The sequence below is a fragment of the Adiantum capillus-veneris genome, chromosome 5, assembly GCF_014529385.1.
Source record: "Adiantum capillus-veneris isolate H3 chromosome 5, ASM1452938v2, whole genome shotgun sequence".
NCBI classification, from domain to species: Eukaryota; Viridiplantae; Streptophyta; class Polypodiopsida; order Polypodiales; family Pteridaceae; genus Adiantum; species Adiantum capillus-veneris.
This window is the reverse complement of record NC_140935.1, coordinates 39,921,422-39,927,240: the sequence shown is the minus strand read 5'-3', so window position 1 is coordinate 39,927,240 and position 5,819 is coordinate 39,921,422. Positions and strand designations below refer to the sequence as shown.

Sequence of the window (5,819 nt, the reverse complement as noted above, 5' to 3'; positions counted from 1 at the left end):
AAGGAGATTTGGTTCTGTTATATTAATCAAAACTAGGCCCTAAGAAACCGAACTTAAAGATAGCTTGGGCAGGTCCATATGAAGTTGATTGGGTGTTCTCCAATGGCACAGTAAGATTGAAAGATTTATCTAGATTATTGTTGCCAGGGGTATATAATGGGGCCAAAATCAAGCTCTATTAACCAGAAGATAGAGAGACTTCCAAGGATAAGGGTACTGGTAATCTGGGAACCAAAGACCAGGAAATTTCAGAACCAGTTATTTTAAACGGGAAAGTTTCTATCCCTTACAGTGAAGCAACGGGAATGTCCATCCCTTTCTTGTAAGGTATGGACATTCCCGTTGCTTACCGCTTTGTAGCTGAAGGTGTGAGTCTCAAAAACAACCCAACTTATGTGTCAGATAAATTGTGTGCTATGTTACTGGCAAAAAGATTGGACGCCACAGTTTCAATAAATCTATGTCAGATTCTGTTACATGATGTGCTTTAGCAGACTGCTAAGTTGAAATCCCAAAATGTTTTCAAAGCTTGGTATGTTTGGCAGTTCCTTTACTGGCAACTTCTCCGGACGCTCATAACCAGGTAAGGATAGCTTGGAGCCAGAAGCCCTTTCCAGTGACTAACAATGTGGATTTATCATCAGATGAAGAAGCCCCATATAACTAGTTAGCTCTCACTGGACAAAAGAGGAAAGCCACGCAAGAGGAAGCTGGGATTCTCAGAAGACCAAAAACTACACTGGCCAAAAGCAGTGCTCTCCTTAAGCGGCTAGAAAGTCAGGTCAAAACAGTGTCTTTTGGAAAGACTCCAACAGACCACACTTCAGCTAACCAGCCCGCCGACCAACCTCCAGTCTAGACCACTGGTGGAACCAGCCAGCAAGCAGGGCAAAGTTCAGCGATCACCAATGTAGGAAAAAACCAGTCAGACAGGACCAGTGCTGAGCAGCCAGTGGGTCAGACTGATAAGGGAAAAGGACCAACACCTTTGAGTCCACTCGATAAAGTTTCCATCCCTTATAGTGAAGCGGCTTTGACTTTAACCAAGAAGGACATGTTACAACAACTGTAGACTCATCCTCTCAAAGGACGCCTACTCCTGCACAAATTAGATTATGCTACACTACCATATATGGCTCCTGTCATAGTTCATGAGCCAGTTGCCTATGACCGAGCAACAGTGAATGATGGTTGTTCATTACTTATTCAATCGTCCTGGAACACTATTGTGAATGCTATAGGACAAATGTTGGATGCCTCAGTGTCTAATGATGAATTGACGAAGTTAAAGGCCGAACTAAGAGAGACTGAGCAACAAGTTGAGAAGTTGGAGCAGGATAGAGAAGCACAGTCATTGCAGCATAGTATCCTTGAAAATCAATCAGTTAGGACCATTTAGCATTTTGAAAATAAGTTGTCAAAGATGGAATCTGAGATAAGGATGCTTAGAGAAGAAAAGACAGAGGCTGAAAGAGCTGCTGACAAATTCGAAACCATGTTGCGAATGAAGAGAGTTGATTTCAACTCATTACTGACCAGTCACACTGCATTGAAAGCCACTTTAACTGAAAGATATATCTATAATAATTTGGCTGAGATATTGAATCCAAAGAGAAATGTTGTTTTTAATATAGATAATCTGAGGGCGCTTATGGAACCAATGCAGAGTGATTTGCAGGATAGACTTTTTGAATATAAAAGTGCTTTGGCAAATCAAGCTATCTTGGACTATATTGAACAACAGAACAACATCGATGAGGATAATGATAAAGCACCAGAAGAGGAAGAGAAGGAAGATGAACCAGCAGAAAGACATGATGATGATGACTCTCCTCCATCTCCACCTTCAAGATCTGGTGCTGGTGAAGCAGGGGCCATAGGGGGAAATCAGTCCAATACACAGACCAGCCAGACCAGTGTAGGGGTAGCAATCGGGTGATCAGCAGGTTGGAGATCAACAACCCAGCAACACTGGGAATTCACAAGTACACTAGTCACAGCATAGTTAATTCGGATGGGAAGGGAAAAGGTAAAGCTATGACTGAGGTTCTGGAAGGTGATGAGCAACATTCATTACAGCTCATCACATTGAACAAGAGACTAAGACATCAACAAGATACTATAATTAGGATGTATTTAGAGGATGATGTTCTTCTTTTTGATCTTGAACGATTTCAGCGACTATATGTCGACGCCAAGAAATGGTTCAACATTGGAAATCAGTTGCTTTCCATGACCAAGAGGTGTGGCAACTGCCTGAGCATCCTAGCAGAATTCAATTGCTAGAGAGAGTACCTGAGTGGGTACTAACCTCTGATGACAAACTAGCTAATCCACATTGGTAGCGGCAGTCTACTGCAGACTGTCATTCCCTAGCCATCGAATTAGAGCTCCTGCAGGGAAACAAGCCAACATATAAATGTATGAAAGACGTCATAAGTCAATTGAAAGAAGTTTTACTGCAAATGCAAATTGCCAAGGGAGTTCTGGATCAGAGAGTACAAGCTATTATTGAAGATCAGGCTACCACCAGTAAGGGATCTCCAACTCAAATGATTGTAGGAGAACAAACAACTGCTCTCCGAAGACTGTTTCAGCTGGTCAAAGTAAGTAGAAAGATGATGCAATAGAAAAACCAGCCTGTTCTTAATTTTCTGGAGTTTGTTCTCGATTCCCCAGTCCTCTTATATGCTTTACCAGCTAGAGAAGCTGAGCTGCTTAGGTTTTTCCCAGCACTACATCCAAAACTAGTAGATCGACTCGCATGCTATAATATTACTGATAATCTTCAAGATTGGTATGAGTTATCCACTGTAGAATGGAAAACATGGCAAATACTGCTCAATGATGCTCTTCAATTAAATGATCTTGGGGAACTAAGGAAGGAGTTACAGAGGATTAAGTTGTGTATAGGACAATGAAAAATCCAGTTTAGAGGTCTCATCATGATCACAAATTAACTGCTGCAACTTACTGTGGAGTCCTCTAAAATCCTTGAAAAGGATGTTACGGCTAAACCGGGCCTGAGACCATAGTACAGAGAGATGGCTGAGATTCTTTTTGAAGCTAAGATTAAAACAAATCAACCTCTTCCAGAAGGATGGATCCATATAGTTTCACATTGTCATAAATTGGCCAAAACTCGTTTAACAAAAGACAAATGCACGCTCTATGATCCCGACACTAAAACGTATCATCCTCTCGTCTTATGAATTGGAAATGATCACAAAAAGATGAGATCAGCTTGAACAGAAGACCATTTACAGATTTATTCAGAAGAACAATGTAACTGGAACTATTGAAACACCAAAACCATCAAAGGACAAGAGAAAGTGGATTTTTCCAGTAAGGTGCTAGAATTTCTTCGGTTGGATACCCTTAATATTATAGAGGTGTCAAGCACTCATCAAGCATGAAGTATGATAAAAGTTAACAATATCAAGAGATTTAGCAACTTCAGAAGAGTACTATCAAGAGAAACATAGGCTAACTCATGAGGAACATCGATCCACTCAGCAAGCAAGCAAAGAGGTTCCTCAATATCTCAAAAGAATCAAACAATGGATTTTTTTCAAAAATTTTAGAGTCATACCAAAATTCAAGGAAGGAGGAAAAGATGTAGACGACGAAGACAATCTCAACAGATGAAAACTGTCTCTTGGTAGCCGAACAATGGATCAATCAATAATTACCGCGACAATAACCACTGTAACTTCGAGAAGCTATAAATAAGACCCATTACATTGCAATTGGGTAGCTTGTATTTTGACTTCTTACTATTAATCTCTTGGTTTTTAGTCTCCGAAGCTGTACTTGAGTTACAATCTCTTCACTTGTAATACTACTCTATAATCATTACTATAATAGCCAATTAGGCTTCAATCTGTTATATTTTGTACTTATTTCTTCATAAAGTCTAAAATTGAATCTGAATCACTTTTTCAATCATTCGATCTGTTTCTAATCCACATTTCAATCCAATTCAATTTCCATATTCTATTCCAATTTCACCGACTGAACTAACGACTTCCGACAACTATAAATTTTAACACTGAAATCAACTATCTAAAGAGATCAGCTCCAATTTCACACTATGTGCACAACTTTTTCTTGAAAGAAAATATAATGTGTGAGGAGGAGCCATATTGAATGCCACTGTGAGATCTTAAATTATGATGACAAGCAACATTTGGCTTGGCAATGCACTCAAAAGGCTTGCATATGGCTTTGATGAACTCTAGCAAGGCCTCCCATCTTTGATAGGACAAATTATGAGCCCTCTCATATACAACTTTCCCATGGACAATGCAAAACGACAAAGCTTCCAATGATAAAATTTACAACTCTAGGTCACGCTGTAAAATTTTCTTCTTGCTTTGCTGATTTGTGAGTATATTCAAGGCAAGGTCCGCTAGGCTAGCATTCGTAGCAATAATTTAGTCACTAGTTTTAGGTATGGTATAACTTTTATGGTCTTATACTCCTTTCTCTATATGTTGCCTACTCTGTTTTCTTTCCTTGATAGGATAAAGGACCAATAACAAGACATGCTCCAAGTATAACCTAATCACATGGCAGCACCAATAAGTGGATAGCACAATCCTACTTGGCATCATTTGACTAGCAAGTTATGTATTTGATACCGGGGTGAAATTGTACTTATGTCAAAGCAAGATAGTCCCGATTGATTTTATCCACCATTTTTGTATCAATTTTCATGAAGTCTATGTAACTCTATCTACAATGCGTCATAAGTGAGAACCTTTGTGTGGTCTGTGTTTGATTATTTGGCTGCGATTGTCCCTAGGGTGTCCCTAGCATGCCTCAAAATTTCATATTGCACCGCAAAAATGGCTTGCAATGAATATGGTTAATCAATGCTCAACAACAACTGAATATAAAAAAAATGTCTTGAAGAATATAGCAACCTTTCAAGCAATGTAAGGTGTAAAGCAACAAATGAATATCAAGGATCTTTCTTTGGTTATAAACATCTGCTTTTTGAGTCTGAAACGAAACGGTCACGCAGGAACATATGGTGTGCGCAGCCATGTTCTAGCTCTCTTTAACCCATGTCCATTTTGATGCAGTACGTCACCAATAGTGCGAAATTCCTAAAGCTGATGATGTTGTGAAGCTTCAAGCTACAGAGCACCTGAGATTTCCTGCTCAACAGGTGAGAGAGGAAGGCACGACGCGGGATCAGATAGGAGCGAAAGACATTTTGTGATATTGTAATCAGAGACCATGATATGGACCTCATCTGAACTATGCACCTTTCTCATCATCTCCCCGTCATTCTCCCATCCACACACACACACACGCAGATTATAGGCAAGCCACGGAAACAACTCGTACAGGAGAGAGAGGAAAACGAAATGGAGAAGAATGGCATTGCCTCAGAAGGATAAGGCTTCTAACATGTCCCTCTCCCCGCAGGATTGCGGAGACAAGTTCTGCCATATGCTTGTCACTGTTTACCTCATCATCGGCATCTCTCTCTCTCTCTCTCTCTCTCTCTCTCTCTCTCTCACACACACACACACACACACAGCATTTCATTACGTAGTACACAGACGATGCCCAGTATAGGCCGTAGCCCCTGAGCCTGAGTCCCGTGGCTGCTGCCCTAACCTCAACACCGTTGAAGAGAATGCCCTTCACTCTTTATACCAGTTGTACATGTGTAATAAGGGTCTGGTCACACAAGGCATAGTTATCCGTTGCAGATAACCGTGCCTAGAAACAATCAAAGCGAGCGTAAATTTGAACAATTGGTGGTCACACGAGGAGAACTACTTCGCGATGACCGGCAGCTC

General features: G+C 40.5%; 1 non-coding gene across 1 annotated transcript; it reads right to left on the bottom strand.

Annotated features, from left to right (window-relative positions):
- Positions 1-5,194: 5,194 nt before the first annotated feature.
- Positions 5,195-5,298, bottom strand: LOC147457176 (small nucleolar RNA snR60/Z15/Z230/Z193/J17). The gene has a single exon (XR_015188290.1). It is a non-coding gene; the product is annotated as a small nucleolar RNA snR60/Z15/Z230/Z193/J17 (small nucleolar RNA).
- Positions 5,299-5,819: the final 521 nt, after the last annotated feature.